General features: G+C 41.6%; 1 protein-coding gene across 3 annotated transcripts in view; it reads left to right on the top strand.

Annotated features, from left to right (window-relative positions):
• STAU2 (staufen double-stranded RNA binding protein 2) overlaps positions 1 to 19,373 on the top strand; it is a 170,798-nt gene that overhangs the window by 86,019 nt on the left and 65,406 nt on the right. The window lies entirely within an intron of this gene.

The following is a 19,373-nucleotide window of genomic DNA, read 5'->3' as shown; positions in this document are numbered from 1 at the left end:
GAGTCTTCACCTCTTGGTTTCTCCCTTCAACTCTGATCCAGAAGCTACTGATGCACCACCTTACCTTTGCATTTGTCTTCTAGGCCAGGTCATTAGTTTTTTTTTTGCTTCCCACCCTTTACCTCTTAAATGTAACCTGATGTTTTGGTTTAGGAATGGTGCTATCCAATTTAGTGTCCCACTGACATTCTCCAAACCACTGCCACTCACTCACTCTCCCCTCCCCTTGTGGTGGGCTAGAGAGGAGAACTGGAAACAAAAAAGGTAATTGTCATGGGTTGTGATAAGAACAATTTACTAGAAACAGTGGTGGGTTAAGAAAACAAACAGTAACAGCAACAATGCTAGTGACAGAGGGTAGAAGAAATGAACAATTCCCATGGATTCCCCTGAGAATAGCCAAAACCTGACTACGCCTTCTGCCACGCTTACTCGACTGGAAGAGACTCCCTCCCCCAAACCTGGCAATGACATGAGGTGGTATAATGGAATAATATCCAGGTTCTAGCCATGGCCCTTCCTGGCAATTGCAAAAATTAACCCTGTCCTGGCCAGAACCAGGACATTATCCACCCCTTGTTCTGTAGCATGCCCAGATCCTACACTATATGCCAGATGGGTTTGCCTCCATGCTTCCAGTTGGCCTTTCTCCATTGATCCAGCCACCCCCATAGAGCATTTGTCACCATCCATGAGTCAGTGCAGAGGCAGAGCACTGGGCATTTCTCTTGTTGAATGATATTAAAAGCCAGCTAGACTGCTTTCAGCTCTGCAGCCTGACTTGATCCACCTTTTCCCTTAGCTCTTGTGATTAGCCATACAGCAATCCATATGGCAGTTTTCCATTTTTGATGTATCCCACAATACAGCAGGATCTGTCAGTGAGGAGAGTGTATCACTTTTTGTTTCTGGTAGCTGATAATATGGTGGGGTCTCCTCAGCATATGTCACCTTTTCTTCCTCCTCTCCTGATGTTAATAAAAAATTGTCACCTTTATGCTAGTTCATGATGACTTCCAAGATCCCTGAGCTTTTGGGGTTTCCTATTCAAGCTCACTGTATGATCAGCACAGTTCACTCATTCTATGTAGCATTAGTGGCATGATGTATGGAAGAGAATTTCTCTTGAAAGAAAAAGCCCAGCACTGGCAGTCAGGGTGACAGAAGAAGCTGTGCTTCAGTGCCAATCACTTCTGAAGCAGCTTGAACCCTTCATAAGATGCCAGCATCCCTTTTTCAGTGGTTGTGTACCAGGCATGGATCCTTTGTATCTCCAGCTCCAGAATCCCAGGAGTCATCCTCCAGTGTCCCCTGGTACTTTTTGGCAGAGACTCCAGGAAGGACCATTCTCCCCAGCTGCAGTATAGAGCACGGTTTTCACATCTTGTCCTGTCCTGACTGACCCAAGAGCTATTGCATGAACAATCTCTTCCTTACTTTGTTCAGAAGCTTGTTTTTCAGGACCCCGCTTAAAATAATTAATCTTCTGCATCATAACCTATAGAGGACTTTTGACCTGACTGAGCTCTGGAATATGCATTCTCCAGAAGTCCACAGCTCCTAGGAAAACCTGTATTTCCTTCTTGCTGGTTGATGGAGACATAGATGCTGTTTTGTTGACCATGGCCCTGAGAATCTGATGACATCCATCTTACCATTTTATTCCTAATGCCTGGATTTCCTGGCAGGTCCCTTGACCTTACTTTGCTTTAAGGCAAAACCAGCCTTCAGGAGGATTTGGATTATCTTCTCCCCTTTCTCAAAAACTTCTTCTGCTTGGTTGTGCCGCACAATAATGTCATCAATATATTGCAAGTGTTAAGAAGCCTCACTCTTTTCTAGTGCAGTCTGGATCATTCCATGGCAAATGGTGGGAATGTGCTTCCACCCCTGGGCACTTGGTTCCAGTGTACTGTATGTCCATTTGGGTCCTTGAAGTAGCCACTCCTGAGGTAGACTATGCAAGGATGCACAAGACCTCTGGCCCATCACAGTGGGGTGGTTTTACTATTCATTCACGTAAGACCCCAGAACTCACTTGACAAGTCTTTTAAAAGGGCTTGCAGGTTTTTTATGTACCATTAATTAGATGCAAGAGAGAAATACCAACAAGATATTCTCAAGAGATGAAAACAATAAAAATTTTACTGGCAAATTTCAGAAAATCCCAGAACTTCAGCAAAAGTTTAGAGCAACATTCAGACAACATAAAATGTTTTGCAAAGCCTTAACTTAGCAAACTCTAGGCCTGACCAACTTAGCAAACTCCAACCAACCCAAGTTTAAGTTACTCAAATTTTGAGAAGAAGGCATTATAAGAAGGAGAGGAAAGAGAAAAAGACAAAGAGAGAAAAGGTGCAGAAAAGAATGAATACAGCTAGCACTGCTGGGTTCCAGCAGTCTTCTAGCTGATAAAAAAATCCAAGGGATGGTAGGGTCAAGTCATGTGCCTGCCTGGTGTCCTGGCTTAACTACCCTTTGGTTTTCCTGGGCCCTTCCTCCAGGCGAGACTTCTGGTTTGGCCGCCACTGAGGAGCTGGGTTAGGGGCTTCAGAGATGGGATGAGGAGCATTGCCTCCAGTGTGCCTGTGACTGGCAGTCACTGTGAAGCTGGGATACAGGCTCTAGAGGATGGGGTGTGTGGAGCAGGGCATTGCCTCAGCAGGGCAAGGCCCAACCTGCCCCTTTGCCCAACCTCACACACATCCAGAATGTTTTGAGCAAGCAATCTCCTCCAGTCTCTCACAATACCCAGTCTTGAGTGTGTCTTCCAGTACAGGCAGCTCTTGGGATCCCCTGTCACCCCAGAAACAGGGGTGGAATCTGCCCCTGCATATCTTGGTAGCATGAGGGTACATGGTGCACTGGTGTCAACTAAAGCCTTAAACTCCTGTGGGTCTGGTGTGCCAAGATATCAGATCCACACAATCCAAGAGATCTGATAGTCCCTTTCCTCCACCTTGCTGGAGGCAGGACCCCTCCAGTTCTGGTCATGGTATTTGTTGCTCACAAATTTGAACTGAAGGTACTTCAAGTGCATTAGAAGCAACATCAGCCCTCCTGTTTTGCCTGAGGATTTGTCTACTGGAAACTGGAGTAGAAACTGGAAACTTATCCTTGAAGGATTTTCTGTGGTAGTTGTTCTTCCTCTCAACTCATGTACCCATGCTGCAAGGGCAGAGGTGGGTTTTCCATTCCACTTCCTCGTGTTCTCTCCGTGGTCATGCAAGTAAAACCACAGGTTACGTTGTGGTGTGTACCCTCTCTCTCAAGCAGGCAAGCATTTGCTACCAATAGCAAGGATTCTGGTCCATACTGGCAGGCCATGGGACATGTCCTCTCTAGCTTGTCCAGGTCTTTCAAATCTGTCTGCCATCTTCGACAGTCTTTCCACAGCTGAGGTGCAGTTTGTTAGGGAGGAAAAACCTTCATACCTTCAAATTGCCAGAGTCATATTGAAGCACTGTTTGTTCTCCTTCCATTGCCATTAATGTCAATGGTGTGTGATGATGGCGTGCTCTGCACAAACTTCCTCCATGTGAACTCTGTGCACTGAACCTCATCTGGAGCTACAGAGGACTGCTCTTTATTTGAATCTCTATAAAGTACCTCTAGCGCAGCTAATGCTCTCAGGTACTGGATACCTTTCTCCATGGCATTCCACCTGCTTGGACACAATATTAGATCATCCTTGAGAGAAGACCCTTCCCTCTGCTTGGCCGGAGTCACTTCCAGAGGCTGAGAGTTTCTGTCCTCTTCCCAAATCCTTTGTCAATACCTGCATCTTGTGACAGGGATTCTAGTTGCTTCGCTTTATTACCACCTATTTTCATTCTGTGAGACACAATGTCCCAGCATTGGAGCAGCCAGGTCACCAGGGGCTCCTGGCTGGTGGCTGACATATTTTTGCTCCCCTGGTGTAATGGTCAGAGGCACCCACCAAAGCTGCTCTCTCCTCTGCATCTGGATGGGGGAGATAAAATATAATGAAGGGTTCATGGGTTGAGGTAAGGACTGGGAGAGATCATTCATCAAATACCATCATGGGCAAAACAAGTACTCCCCAAATGCGTATCAACTTAGACATATGCATTGAATTTATTACTAACAAAATCAGAGCAGGATAATGAGAAATTCAGTAAGAACCTTGAAAACACCTTCCCCTTGTTACAAATGAACTAACTTTTAGATACAATTAAATGGGGACAAAGTTTTGTCAAAGCAAAAGAAAACTGTTTGTTATTCATGATTTAACTGAGTTGGACGTGTACCTCTCTCCCTTAGAGCCCAACACACATACTGTCCAACAGAATGGCTACAAAACATATCCTTTTCCCATCTAGGGGGCGTCCCTGAGCCCTTTCCCATTGGCTGGGTACTCAGGGACTTAGATTATCTCCCAACTGCCTACTTTTCTGTCCCCTCCTGTCTCATCCTACTTCCTTTTGGTCATGTCTTCAACTCCACCCCTCTCCCAGCAACACCCAACAAACCAACCCGAATAAATCCAAACCACAAACAATACCACACGGAACCAACAATTTTCACTTAACAGCCTTTTGGCTTCAGCAAAATATTACCTAATCTATCATAGCCTCACCCCTCCTTCCTTCCTACTGACAGCAAAGGGACACAGGGAATAGGGGTTTTGATCAGTTCATCACCTGTGGCTTCTCCCACTGCCCAGAGAGAGGAGTTGTTCCTCCGCTGCACTGTGGGGTCCCTGCCACAGGAGACTGTTCTTTATGAACTTCTCCAACATGAGTCCATCTCATCAGCTGCAGTCCTCCCCAAACTGCTGCAATGTGAGTCCATTCCACGGGCAACAATCCATGCCCAAACTTATGCAGCATGGGTAATTGTTCCATAGAGTGCAGTCCTTCAAGGCCAGGCTGCTCCGGTATAGGAGCAGGGCCCCTCCCTCCAGAGTCTCCCATGGGGTCACAGCCTCCTCTCAGGCACCCACCTGCATGGGGAGGCATGGGGCTCCTCCACAGGCTGCAGGCAGATCTCTGCATCCCCATGGTTCTCCATGGGCTGCAGGGACACAGCGGCTTCAGCTTGGCCATCACCAGGGACTGCAGAGGAATCCCAGCTCTGGTGCCTGGAGAACCTCCTGCCCCTCCTTCTGCACTGACCTTGCTGTCTGCAGAGCTTTTCTTACATGTTCTCACTCCATCCTTTTCCAGCCACAATTGCAACTGCACAACATTTTTTTATCTTTCTTCTTAAATATGTTTTCTCAGAGGTATTGCCACCATTTCTAATTTGCCCAGCCTTGGCCAGCAGCACATCTGTCTTTGGAACTGCCAGGGTTTGGCTCTGCTGGACATGGAGAAAGCTTCTGGCAACTTTTCACAGAAGCCACCCTTGTAGCCCCTCCCTCCCAGCCCCCTCAAAACTTAGGCCATGCAAACCCAGTACACCTGGGAACAGGGATCAGGAGATGGTCTCTGGCCCTGCCTCTTTCTCTTGTTGTGAGGGCTCTACCTCCTCTTTATCCCTCACTGAGTGAGCTGATTTGGATTTCTTCTTCTGTATATGGGCAACTACTACTGGCACAGGTGGTTCCTTGGGTTCAACTGCAAATCAGGCCACAGTGCCTGTAGGTCTGTTTTCTTCCTCTTTCCCCTGAGGGTGCTGTGTCCAGTAAACTGTGTCCAGTTGAACTGTGTCCAGTAAAGAGTAGCCAGGCCCAGCACACTACAGTAAGTTGCCCCTTTCTTGAGCTGCCACAGCATGCTCCTTGCTAATATTCTGTCACTTTAACAGGGTCCTGTAGTTGTTCAGGGATGAACTTCCATACCACTGGAGCAGAAAATTTCATTTTTTGCCACGTTTCATGCCACTCATGACTATCCACCCTTGGGGCAGATCTCTGAATGAACTTCCTAGAAATCTGTTTCTTTACTCGAAACATGGTGTGGACTGAGGAGACCAGTGAGTCTTAGCAACAAGAACATGCTTTCCTTAACATCCAAGGGAAATTCAAAATTCTCAAAAGCTGTTGTAACAGCTGAAGGAGGAGAAGGAGGTGAAAGACTGGGGAAAATCATCCTCCCCTGTTCCCCCTACAGACTGAATATGATTGTTAATTGACTCCCAAAGACAGTGCCTAAAGTAAAAGTAGGAGAGCAGCACTGAATACACTTTCTAAATTACATTCATTGCCCTTGAGCAGGCAAGGTTGATATCCCATAATACAGCAAAAAAGCAACTCCAATCCCTCTCCCTGCTCTGAAAAGAACATCACAAGGACCACATATAGGAATATAGGGCATTATGTGAATACGGGATTAGGTACCACAACCACATGAACAGACCAAGCAACATTGTGACCAGTGGCTGTGAAGTTAATGCAACAAATGCTTAGATTGAATTTGTCATCTCTTGTTACCTCAACCCTTAACGCCACACACTGGGTGCCCAATAAGGCTGTAGTGATTTAGGAATGGTACTCCCCAATTTACTGCTCCCACTGAGACTCTCCAAACCACATGCCACTCACTTGCTCCTCCCTTCCCCTCCTCCCACCCTTTATATGGGATGGAGAGGAAAATTGGAGGCACAAAAGGCAAAGATCACAGGTTGAGATAAGAACAACTTATTGGAAATAGCTGTGAGATAAGAATTTGACCAATATTAATGACAGAGAGTACAAGAATCACACAGAACCTCCCCACCAATAGACAATATCAACCACTCCCTCTGCCACACTACTTGACCAGAAGGGACTCCTTTCTCCCCTGAAGAGATTCCCTTTCTGCAGCAGTGATGTGAGGGGTCCTAGTCATGCCTCCTCCTAGCTACTGCAAAAGTTAACCCTTTCCTGGCTGGAACCAGGACACCTGAGAATGGTGTTCTGTTCAGAAGGTGCAGCATAGAAGCCAGGCTGGTGTCAGAGCAATGCAGAATGTTTTTGCCATCACAATCAATACTCGAGAATGTAAGATGAACCCTGCTGGGTTAGTGCATGAGTCCTTGAAGATTATCCAGCAATGCCAAGTACCCTGTATTTCATAGGACAGTGGCAGCCTCTGTAGTACATCCAGTCATTTCTGTGGTGTGGATGTTAGGAAAAGGAAGCCACTTCTCTATCCCATTACATGCAGAATTACATGTGTATATGGATAGTGGCTCATTTTACTGTGTTGAACCATCAGAGATACATGTAGAAATATACTTTTTTCTGTCATTGGTTTTTGTTTCGAGTTTTTGTTTTGTCTGGAGTTTTTTCCCTTTTCAGAATTGTGAATTTGCTTCATTTGAAGAGTTGGTTTCGTATGCTTTAGCATATGTAATTTGATCATGTAACTAAATTCTAAAAATGGGAAGTTCCTTCTGCATGCCTGATAATGAATTTTTTGTCAAAGCCCGTGTAATTTACAAAGTATGCAGTTGTTCAGTGACTTAAAAAAAGCTGCTAGAATTTAAGAAATAGTGTCAGATATTCTGCTGGTATAAGCAGCATAGTTAAATTACTTTTTCTTACATCAGATATCAGCAGTTGTGGATTTGACCTAACACTGTTTTTGTCTAAAATGTACATTCAGCTTTCTTTTGGTCTTCATTTTTGAAATGTCATTTTTGCTTCATTCACTTGAATGTCTCTTAATGAAAGAAACAGTAATAGCCTCAGCCTCACTGTAGTAGAGTTAAGCTGCTAATAGGAATTCAGTTTTCCTGAGTTCCATTTGTTACCTGCCTGCAGTAGAAACAGATGAATTCTGAGGAAAAGAAATTCAATCCATGAAGTTTTCACTGCTCACTTTCACATCTTGTCAGATTGCTTGTGTCTTCTAGTAACGGTTTATTTTCACAGAACCAATGCACAATTTATGTTACTGTTTTGGATCCTACTTGCCTACAGTATGTGATTACTGTAAAATGATTAGTCGTGTTTGTCCCGGTTTGTTTTTTTTTTTTCATGCTTTGATTCTAGATGCTTTTGTAGAAACTGTTTTTAAAGGGTCTTACCTTGAGCCAAAAAATATAATCCTTTTCATCCATGAACCGGACTACTACTTTTTATTTGGCCCTAATATAAAGCAAGGACTTCGGTACAGAATCTTGATTATTAACATCTGTCCACTGTGTATGTAACTGATGGTTTTACATCATCTTAGCATGCTTTTTAACACCTCACTTGAATAAGCCTGGTATTGATGTGAAACTCTGCCACTGCTGGGTGGCTGAGCTGAGGTGGAGCAGTGAACAGAATCTCTGTGGGAAATGGCTCAGTGGCCTGTCAGGTGCATATCACAGGTCTCTTCACCATTTCAGCCTAGAAAGCTCTTTGTGTTTTAGAGTTTAAAAGCTGATTCCTTTACAGGTTAACTTTCTCAGGCATATTTGCTAAAGGAGAAGACTACTGCATTTCCAAACAGCTAGCTTGTTTCATGTTTCCTGAATGACCCAAAATGATTTTTAAATTGTTAGCATGTATTTGTATTCTGGTCCAGATGATAACCATAGTTTTGTCTTTCATTGAAGAACGTATACATTCTGTTCTGTTACAATGTATTTTTTGAATTTTTAAAAAAAATCAATAAATACTCATATGATGTTTCATTTGTAAATGTAAACAATGTTATCTGCTTATTTGAATGGTTTTCTTGAACTGCTTTAGCTGCAGGGGACACATCTTTAAAACACATTTATTTAACTTAAGTTCTTCTAAATAGTTTGTGTATGATCTCAGCTAAGTTCTATTGTAAGCCCTTAATATTAAGTTATTGGGACCAATGTATAGTTAAGTAGTAAAAAATTGCATTTTCATTCTTTATGATTTATTATTCTAAAGACATTTGTAATTGATAAGCAGCAGCTCAGTGTTACTGAAGAACAGGTGTTTAGCTTGGATACTTTCAAAGGTCAGGCTTCAAATTACCTGTGATAATTAAACACAAATTCTTCAAGCAAGCCTTTACAAACTCTGAATAAAGCATTTTAGTGCTTGCTTCGTATTTATGAATACTATCTACCCAGTTAATTGTTTTGCCGACTTTGCTTGGGAATGGTTTAAAGGAAAATTCAGCTTTGGTAAAATTGTTATTTTTAAGTGACTATGTGGTATTTTGGCCATTGTTCTGTAACCAGACTAGGAAAGTTGCAGTTATTTCTGCTGACCATTTAAGTGCAGTAAATTATTCAGAGAATTTGTTTAATTGGAAACATTTAGAGAAGCTGTTTACACATGTATAACTTGAGCCTCCAGTTTTTACTGAAGCAAAACACAAGTTGCAGGTAGTCCAGTAGGAAATTCCACTGTGAATTTCCACTAAGAAAAGATCAGAAAAAAATGTAAAACGCCAGGACTGAGTGCCCACAATCAGTCCCAATAAGTGGCTGTCGGCATATTTGGCTTCCTACATTGGCAGGGCTTGGAGCTCTTAACTTTTCCTCCATAGTGGCTCCATAACAAAACCTCACACAGGATATAGTTTCTATGTGATGTTCTCCTTTGATTGCAATGGTTACACAATTTTCTTTTCCCCTCCACATTTGTTTACTCGTTAACTGTTCCATTTTATACATGGATACTTAAATGTTTTATTGTGTGGCATTTCTAAATGTTTCTCCTTTCCCCAATGGCACACGTTTCTGAAGGGTTGCACGCACAGGAGAGGTCTTGCTGGATGCTCTGGAGTCAGGTTTACTTGTGGCTCATACGTTCCAGTGCATGGGTTTGAATTGTTGGCAGGACTAGACTGAAATTAAACTTCTACACTTGTATTAGGGTTGACACTGAGCTCAAACCTTTCCCTACAGTTGCCTTAAACAAAACAAAACACTTTGTGGAGGTTGGATTTGGAAATCAGTGTAGGAGTGCTTGGATCTCACTACTGAGGTATGCATCTGAGGAGAATTTCAGAGAAATTCAGCCCTCAGTGGATTTCAAGGAAAGACCTGCAGTTTGGGCCTGATCTTTACATAATTTATGATTTCTCTGAGCAGGTCAGATTTTTAAAAAGCGCCTAAATACAATTTTCAAAATTGACACAGGCCCAATGGATGCTAATAGGAAGTCATTTAAAGCTGTAAAATAATCTAAAAAGGTAGAAACTGCTTGAGATTTTCATAAATGTCTGTGCAGATTAGGTACCTAACCTCCACTTCACTTGCTAGTTGGGGCACCCTACATACTGTTTTGCAAACTTGGGCTGTTTACTGGTTTTTTGGAGAGAAGGGTTCTGTGCACTGAATTTATTATAATGAAGATAGTTGTAGTTATAGTCTTAGCTGCCAGAGAGAGTGTATTTTCAAAGCTCCCTGTAAATTAATGAGTCAAAGGAATGTTTTAGCAAATCTCCTGATAAAGCCAAAGAGAGAAAGTGCAGCAAATGCTAAAAACAAGAATGTAAATCCAGATGATACCATTCTGTCCTTGAATGTGTTGGCTGTGGACACAGTTTGTAGCCACTGTCAGCTTGGGACTGGAATCCCAGAAAATGGGCTAGTGCTGAAGAATGCAAAAGTCTCATCACTTGTTCTAAGTAGAAAACCCAAATAATTATTAAAGGAAGCTTTTGAAATTACAGCATCAAGCTTCTTGGAATCATTAATGTAAAACAGCTATGTCCACAAAATGTTTTCAGGTAAATGGTTCTTTGAAGATCCTATCACCAAAAATTGGGAAAAATTAGGGTATTAAAACGTGAAGATGTTTGCAGGATTGTTGTAGAGAAGAATACTTTTGAAATAAGACTGCTAAAGACAGTATTTATTTGCCCACATTTGAAATCAAACCCCCCTATAATTCTATGTATGTAACTGTACATCTACCCCCTTCCCTCCCCACACCCCCAGAACCATTGGGGACTTCTTTCTCAGCAGGATTGACTAGACTGCAAATATTAGTGAAATTATTCTAAAGTAGCAGTGTAGTCAGGCCCAGAGGGAACTGTGATCAGCTAATTTGCCTTAGTGTTAACACTCAAAGGGTAGTGGGAATTATTGAATTTATCTTAAAAATATAATGATCACTTATTCTTTAACTCCCTTCAAGTAGCTTAAGAGTGATTGTGCTGCCATATATTATCAACACGTGCTTCTGTAAAACAAGCAGTGGAGTTGGGCTTTTGTTTCCTGTCCTGGTGCCTGAGATCTTAGTCAGGTGTACTATCACTGTTGCTGCTCATTGGTCAGATCAGTTTTTGTAAAATGATGTGTGGAATGATGTTGTGCTCTGTCTTCACCAGAAGTATTAAAGCCTGGCTTTTGGCAGAAGGGCATTATCTCTTGTGTGCTTGTACTGTGCCATGCTCAATGGCCAGTACAATAATCTCAACAGCAATGTTTGTCTCTTACTCTCAGGGAGTATAAACACCGTTAGAAATGGTTGACAAAGCCCTCATTATCTCAGTTTCTGTGTCTTCTGAAAGCAGTGGGGATTTTTTCTAACGGGAAGTTTGCACTTTCACCAATTACCAAACTATTGCCTGATGTTCCAATTACTATAGGCTTTTGTTGTGGGTTAACTCTGGTGAGCAGCTTAAGCCCCACACAGCTGCTCACTCTTTCCCCCCTGGTGGGATAAGGGAAAGAATCAGAAGGGCATGAGTGATAAGACTCAGGAGTTGAGATGAAGACAAAAGCTGTGTGTGCAAGCAAAGCAAAACAAGGAATTCATTCACCACTTCCTGTGGGCAGGCAGATGTTCGGCCACCTCCTGAAAGCAGGGCTCCATCACGTGTGACGGTGACTTGGGAACACAAGTGCCATAATGCTGAATGTCCCCCTCCTCCTCTCCCAGTTTTTATCACTGAGCAGAATATCATAGGAGTGCAATATCCCTTTGGTCAGTTGGGGTCAGCTGTCCTGGCCCTATCCCCTCCCAGCTCCTTGTGCGGCCCTGGACTGTTCACTAATGGGATGGGGTGAGGAGCAGAAAAGGCCTTGGTGCTGTGCAAACCCTGCTCAGCAACAGCTGAAGTACCAGTATATTATCAACAGTGTTTTGGTCACAAATCCAAAACTTAGCACTATATATGCTTTTATGAAGCAAATTAGCTCCATCCCAGACAAAACCAGTGTAATCCACCCTTTATTCCATACTATTGACACTGTGCTCAGGTCCCACATTAGCCAATAGATTCTCCCTCATTAACCACCTCCTCCTTCCCATCCTGGAATATGTACACAGAAATCATTAACTTAGCCTGTGGATCACCCCTTTAAAAATCCACAATATATCCATTGAGTCCATTTAGTCCATGTGTATTCAGTCTGTTATTCAATCTGTGTTCAATCAATTCACTCAGGACAGGAGAGGTGGTGTGATGCATGGAGTTACTGGGCACCAAAGACAGCTCGGGTTGGGTCGCTGTTGCACTTCCACATCTTGTGAGGTTTGTCCTCCATTGGTTCAGATGGTTCCAGCTGTGCTGATTTCCATAACATGCTACTCACATCCTGGCTTACAACAGTTTAAAGGTATTCCTGTGACAGTCTTCACCTCTGGTTCCTTTGGGCCAGATTATAGGGTTTAACAAGAAAACATAGTAGCTTGGCTAGTAACAAGGGGTTCCTGCTATAGTAATTCCCATGACATGCAACTCAGATCCTGGGTTACAACTATTTAAAGGTGTCTCCATTACAATCTTCAGGCTTCATCCCTTTGGACCAGACCATAAGATTCAGCATTGCAATGAACTCCTCCTCTTGTCCCTCCTCCAGTTTAAGATTACACACAGGCCCACAGTCCGCATGGGGCAGTGTGGACTTGTCTGCAGACCACCATCCTTTGGGGATGTAGGTGCTCCAGAATGACAATATCCATAGGCCACTCTCCCTTCAGGGCAGTACTTGCTCTAGTATAGACTTCTCCATGGCCATGTATGTTTTTGGTTGATTTTAGCCACAGTCACAGTCCTGTGAAGTTGAGTTCCAGCCTGTCCAGCACAGGAGTGGGAGCAGTGCCCTGGCTGTCTGCCAGCCCATTCCTGTTATCAGTGTGTTCCCAGACAGAACAGAATAGGATGATAAGGAGAAAAGGAAACAACAGAAGCAAAAAGCAGTCACTAGTGAGCACTAGTTACTAACCTACATCCAGGCAAGCAAGCCCCATGGCAAGCACAGAAGCCAATTAATAGCTAAACTGATATAAATTTGGTATAGCATACTCTGATCAAATCAGTTGTTATCTCTAACCTCTCATGCCCCACGCTGGCCAGAAGGGATTGTTACAGCTATACCCTGGTGGGCAGCTCAGCTCCATGCAGCTGCTCTTACACCCCTTCAGTGGGATGTGGGAGAACAACCAGAAGGGTAAAAGTGCAAAAACTCGAGGGTTGAGATATAGACTGTTTAATAAGAAAAGCAAAAGCCACACATTCAAGTGAAGCAAAGCAAATCATTTGTTCATCACTTCCCCTGGGCAGATAGGTGTTCAGTCATCCCCAGGAGGGCAGGGCTCCATCACATGTAACAGTGACTTGTGAAGACAAACACCATCACTCCGAACACCCCCCACCCTCCTTGTTCCCCCAGCTTTGTATGCTGTGCCTGATGCCATATGGTGTGGGATATCCCTTTGCTCAGTTGGGGTCCTGGGTGTGTCCCCTCCTGGCTTCTTACACATCCTCAGCCTTCTTGCTGGTGGGGTGGTGTGAGAGGCAGAAAAGCCCTTGTGTGAGCACAGCTCAGCAATAAGTATCGGTGTGTTACCCACACTTCTGGTCTCAAAGCCAAAACACAGCACTAAGCAAGCTACTACGAAGCAAAGTAATCCCATCCCAGTCAAAACTGGGTACAGCTTTTTATGCTTCAGTAACATCTTCGCCACTGTGTGCCACTGGGCAGAGTCAGGAAATAGGAAGCTGCTTTTATCCATGTGAACTTACAGTCATTGTGCTTGGAAGAGGACTTACACCTTTTTATCAAGTTATTTCCTGCAAAATGTACTAATTTATTCAAGACAACTACTATTTTTTTGTTGTATTTAAAGGGAAAAAGGTTTTCTCCAAGAATGACAGCAAGTCAGGCAGGATTTTATTGACAATTTTAGGGACATATCTGATTTGCACAACTCCAGGCTACCTGATAATTGAGAGTCTTTACTTGGCTCTCAGAAACTTGCAGGAGTCCTGCTACTGAACATCAACTTGACATCAAATGGTTGTGTTATGTAGGAAAGGACTTCTAGGTCTCCAAACCTTGATTTATACATGACTAGCCAAAGGAAAGAAAATATGCTGGGAATGTGAAATAGAGGGAGAGATAAACCAGAACAAGATGATAGCAAGAATTGATCTTCAGAGAGAGCCTCAAGTAAAAATCAAAGCACCTGGACTTCATTGCATTCTGGTTTATAGGTTTTCTTAATCACCTAACTTCTGAGGGAAGGTAGGCAGTACCACAGTTGATGGCAGTGACCCAAGGTAGATCTACAAGAAGTGGTTTTATAGTTTCCATTTATTTCAGAAATGATTCTGTGGACTACACACCATCTAGTTCATATGAGCCTATTTTTGACCTTAAAGGAAGTCAAAATGGTGGTAACATTCTGCGAGAAAAGAAATCATTCTCATGAGTTTCCACAAGAAAAGGTATGCAACACAGAAATGTAGCCTATTTGTTCACAGAACATACTGCAGGAGGTAGTATTTGCTGCAGCAAGAGTGTCTCCAAATTGACTCATGAATATGCAGAATTAGGAAAACAAATGCAAATCTAGCACAAGCTATCCAACTAGCTGGGCCAGAATTCTATCTGAACTAGCTTTCTTCTATTCTGGCCATCATTACCTTTATCCCTATTTCAAGCCCTTTAGAGGCTTGAAACTTCAGCACTGCTGAAGTTTTGCTCTTCTTTTCTCCAGAAACAGCCAGGTGCCTCTTTTTTGTTTCAGTTTCTGAAAGGCAAGAAGGTAAACAGAGAATAACTGGCTAGTGGTAGTGTGTGGGTCCTCAGGTGTGGTGTGGATGTCACCTTGGTAACATTTTAGCTTGTCTTCTTGGCATCTTGCAAATAAGGGTTTGAAATCCTCCCACATATCCCTGCATGTAACTTGGTCTGTGGAAAAAATATGGGTTATATTTTGATAGCCAATTTTAGAATTTAGGGGATTTATGTATGAGAAAGTTTAAAAGCTATCAGGATCTCTCAAAATACTGCAGCCAGCACTAAACACACCGGACTGCATTCTCTGCCAAAATCTTTCTCACTAAATCCTAATGTGACTTGATAACTTAGCTACAGACCTTGGCTTGGAATAGAGCCCAAACTTTGAAAGACTGGAAGTTTCAGTTGGCAAAAATGTAAAGGTGCAGTGATGAATTCATAGCAGACTGGTGTTTAGTTTTAATTATAGTAAGGGAATTCAGCTCTCAAGAAAAAAAACATGAAAAGAGAAGCAACAAGAAAAGGTGAAGAAGGAGAAAGGAGACAAGTTAGAGTTTATTCCCCTCTCTGTGACTGAAACTGAGGCTTTTAGAGAGGGTTTATTTGGATATCTTCTCCTTCAGTCTCATTCAAAACTGAAAGCACAACAGAGCAGGGTAATTTTTGGAAGTGAAATTGTTGTTTCTTGTTTTAATTAAAGAAAGGTGGCTCTTTATGCATACTGCCCTATTTCTAAGTTAGTGCACAACATCAGTGTCTGTACCAGCATCAGATTTCTTAGCCAATTCAGGAGCTGATTTTCAATTCACAGTTTCACAGTGATCCTGTTCTCCCTTCATTAATGCAGCATTTGGGGCTTTCACACGTAGTTTGTAAACAGAGAATCATTAATGTTTGCTTCAATCTTCACTTCAGTGACAACCTTAGTCCTTAAAAAGAGTGTTCCTGAGAACTTATTTCCATTCATGCTGTTGCTAGAAAGTTATTTCAAACTAAAGCAATTTTGTCTTTCCAGACTAACTATGTTCCTCTCTCGTGTCATCAGTTGTTCAGGTTGTACCCAAGACACAGGCTCCTCCACTAGTGCTCCATACCATGCTCATCCTCAGGGTATGTTATTAGCAAAACACACCCTCTCACCTCCCTCCTACTTTTTAGGCCATGTGATGAAAACAGGGGATCTGGAAACAGGATTGCCAGTTTTTTCATGTTTCCTTTGACTGTGAATTATAAAATTAATTAAAGCTCTTCTGTCTGGAAACACCCTATTTACCTATTATATGTATGGCAGACAAGTTGTTTCTGCAAAAACCACGTCAGCTCTAGTTTACATCATTTTGTAGGGCTTTGCATTGTGTTAATTTCTGAATAATTAATTTATTAATTTTTATCACGTTTTTATTATTTATTTGGGGAGAAGGTTGTATTAAGTGTTTAAACTCAGTATGGTTAAGCTACTCTCTTCTATGTCAGCAAAAAAAATATGTATATTATTTACAGAATAGAGGAAGTGAACAGGGTAGCCAAGTAGTTTTCAATGTGTGTGATTTTTTTTTTTAATAGAAAGTCCCATCTCCTGATTTCAGGTTTCCTATCAGACAAACAGGTCTTTTTGCACCTCTCAGTGCCAGCCATTGTAAAACATAGTTGCTGACTTTGCATGTGCTGCAAAGGAATGCTGTCTGTATAAATATATACCTGGGTTAAGATTTAACAGATGGAAGGTGAGCAATAAGCACCTTACTGCACTGATTATCCTCTCTGCTATGATGGCAGCTGATTTTCTCTTTGGGGAAACCAAACATCACATCCAGAGGTCAGACAGAGCTGGGTCTCCCTTGCTTGACTGAGCATAATATATGGCTTGACCTTCCAGTTCTCATGAATCACTGAAACAGGAGCTCTGAATTCAGAGGATATATCTCAATAGCAGGGAAAAAAACCTTGTACAAGCTTCTTCGGCTCAGAATTGCTTTGCATTTAGCAGATATTTTATATATTGTCTTTGGAAAGCATATCAAATATTTTTTTCCTTCTTATTTGTACTTTGCTGGTTTTTGTAGATGTCAAGTATCTGCCTTACTGTAGTCAGGAGCGTGAAATACTGCTGCAGTAACCTGTGACAATGCCTTTAGTCTGCTTGTTGTTGCCTATTTATGGTGCAGTAATGGTTTATTTTGTAGTCTGAACCCTAGGACTGTATTTTAATGAAGATTTAAGGCTATGATACAGCTGCTATTCAAACTGTGTGAGAGAGGCATGTTGGAATAGCTCAAGATTTACTGCTGAACTGTCAGTCTTTAAGCTACCAAGTGTCTTTACCCTTTGGTGCAGTAGCTACGGAGGAAGCTGTACCCACTGCTGTGAGGCAGACACGGCGATTAATGAACCTGAGGCGCGCTAATCAAACATATGTTTTCTTGGCACAATGATTGTGTTATATATCACATCCCAATGTACAGGCCTTTATCTTTCCTTAATGATCTAGCAAGGGGGCTTTTTTAAATGTGGGTGTTTTTCATGCTCTCCTTAGATTTGTTCCACAGGGGGTGGCCGTTAAAAACATCTGACGGGCATGCAGTTAGCCAGCGCCCTGCTGAGATTAGTAAAATACTATATTTAGTAATCGCACTACATCAAGGAACTCCAGCATTGCAGGAAACAGTTTGATTCAATGCTTTTTTTCTGATTTTTTTTTTTTTTAATTTCAGTGTATGTCTTATTATTTCATCTGGGATAATTTTTTTTTTTCCAACTTGGATTTGGTTTTTGTGTCTATTATTCAACTTTTTAAAAAATATTTGTTTAGATGATAGGATTTCCCCCCCTCTTTTTTTTTTTTTTAATAAAAAAGGAATTGTTAAACAGGTAGTAGAATGAAAAGTCATATTTGGAATCTCTCTCATGCTGCTCTGTGTCTGAAGAAACTGATCTAATATTTGTTAGGAAACCTCTATGGATAATACATAATACAAGGATTCATGCTTTTAAGTACTACAATATGGTGAAAGCTCCTAAAATTGGCTTTGAGAAAATGGTTGAAATGAGCAAGTATATGAAATTTATTTTTGTGCCCGAAGTATTTCTTCACCAATAAATAAGCATGAAAGAGACTTGGAGCTCAGACAGGTTTGTTTCATTTTTTCCTTGATAGTTGACATGACTAACTGTAGATGAACAACATAAAGTGGAAGATAAAAGGCCCATATGGAAGAGAAAGCTTTTCACCAGGATGCCAAAGGAAGTAAACTGTTTCATGAGACTCTTGTCCAAATCAAAATTATTATTTTAACATCTGATTTCTGAGCCTATTCTGGTTTTCTTGTTGCTGTAAATCCAAGCCTATGTAAAATCTTGGAAACCATTCTGTAAATTCTGGACTAAATCAGGTGCTCTCCCTTTAAGGGGCAGATTTAAAGGAATACCATCCTTTGTTCTAACAAAATAGTCCAGGCTTGTCAATCCAGAAGATTTGTGCATTACTGAACATAATGGCATTTTATTACCTAGTTTATTTCTGTCTAGCATTCTAAGACTCCTGCTGATGCTTTGACTCAGAGTAGTTTTCATTTTGGAAACTTGAACTCCAGTGTCACAGATGACTTCTTTCTTTCGGTAATTTGTATTTTTTTTTTAACTATTAAATGTTCAAGAAAGAAAATGTTTGTCCTGACAGAAGTTGTGTTTCAAACTGTGAACATCTAAGCAGCAGTGTGTGAAAAGAGCAGCCTTTATTTGTGCTCTCCTCAGACTCTTGTTAGTTAACTCGTTTCTAAGAGTAGTTTGGGATATTATAGTCAAGTTTAATGATTAAGTAGTAGTACAACAGGTCTCTCACCCTCCTCAGCTGTGATTCAGTAAACCACAGCCCTTGTCCATGCAAAAGCATAGATGTTCAAATTCAGACATGCATGCTGAAGGCCAGGAGACTGTGCTGTTCTTGAAGTTAGGAACATTGTATTTGCAAAATAATTTCTGCAGTTTAACTGTGGCCATTATCTCAAATTGTGTATTGATCTAGTTTTTAAAGCAGCTTATTGCAAGATAAATCCTGAAATATTTCTGCAGTTTCCATCAGAACACTTGCAAGTAGGGAGGGATATTATAGTAAAGGTAGATTGAAGAGACATCTTTATATAAATATGAGAGAAATGGGAAATTTCCTGCTTGTGAAGCAGCATTATGAGAGAAGTACCCTAAAATGTAATTTCCTATACAGTTTTTTGCAGTGTAGTTTACTTTCTCCTGTATAAAATACCATATAAAATTAAGAATTCTGGCTATACCATTCCCCATTAATTTGTAACATTGTAAAAATTCATCTTATATCTTCCTTTACATGTAGCTATAAAAACCCATCAGAATATTTGCATTTCTTCAGTAATTTAAAATACTGAAAACAAAGGCCAAATTTCAGCATAAGTTGTCAAGTGGTTTCAGACCTTCACATAAATTTCTTTATACACCAGTGAATGGTACTCATCCATACATACTCATACCACGCTGCTTGTTCCTGACTGAAGCAATCT

The sequence above is a fragment of the Vidua macroura genome, chromosome 1 (assembly GCF_024509145.1).
Source record: "Vidua macroura isolate BioBank_ID:100142 chromosome 1, ASM2450914v1, whole genome shotgun sequence".
Classification (NCBI taxonomy): Eukaryota; Metazoa; Chordata; class Aves; order Passeriformes; family Viduidae; genus Vidua; species Vidua macroura.
The sequence above is the reverse complement of the archived record's forward strand: the minus strand, read 5'-3'. Positions and strand labels throughout refer to the sequence as shown.